The sequence below is a fragment of the Amphiprion ocellaris genome, chromosome 2 (assembly GCF_022539595.1).
Source record: "Amphiprion ocellaris isolate individual 3 ecotype Okinawa chromosome 2, ASM2253959v1, whole genome shotgun sequence".
In the NCBI taxonomy this organism is placed as follows: Eukaryota; Metazoa; Chordata; class Actinopteri; family Pomacentridae; genus Amphiprion; species Amphiprion ocellaris.
Window position 1 is genome coordinate 40,432,886 of NC_072767.1, and position 565 is coordinate 40,433,450.

A 565-nucleotide genomic window follows, 5' to 3' on the forward strand; every position below is an offset into this window, starting at 1 on the left:
ATTTTTTTTCGACATAGTATAGTAAGGCATTTTTTTGCGCCAAAATTCATGAGGATTTTTTTTTCAAAGAAAACCTTTCTGGAGTGTTTTTCACGGCCTCCTTTACATTATTTCATCATATTGCACGTTTTTACAACATGTTTGAAAAATTGCATTTGTTTTTGACATAGTATAGTAAGGCGTTTTTTTTGCGCCAAAATTCACGATGATTTTTTTTTTCAAAGAAAACCTTTCTGGAGTGTTTTTCATGGCCTCCTTGACATTATTTCATCATATGGCACGATTTTACAACATGTTAGAAAAATGGCATTTTTTTTCGACATAGTATAGTAAGGCGTTTTTTTGCGCCAAAATTCACGATGATTTTTTTTCAAAGACAACCTTACCATACTGTTTATCACGGCCTCCTTGACATTATTTCATCATATGGCCCGTTTTCACAACATGTTAGAAAAATGGCATTTTTTTCCGACATAGTATAGTAAGGCGTTTTTTTTGCGCCAAAATTCACGATGATTTTTTTTTCAACGAAAACCTTTCTGGAGTGTTTTTCATGCCCTCCTTG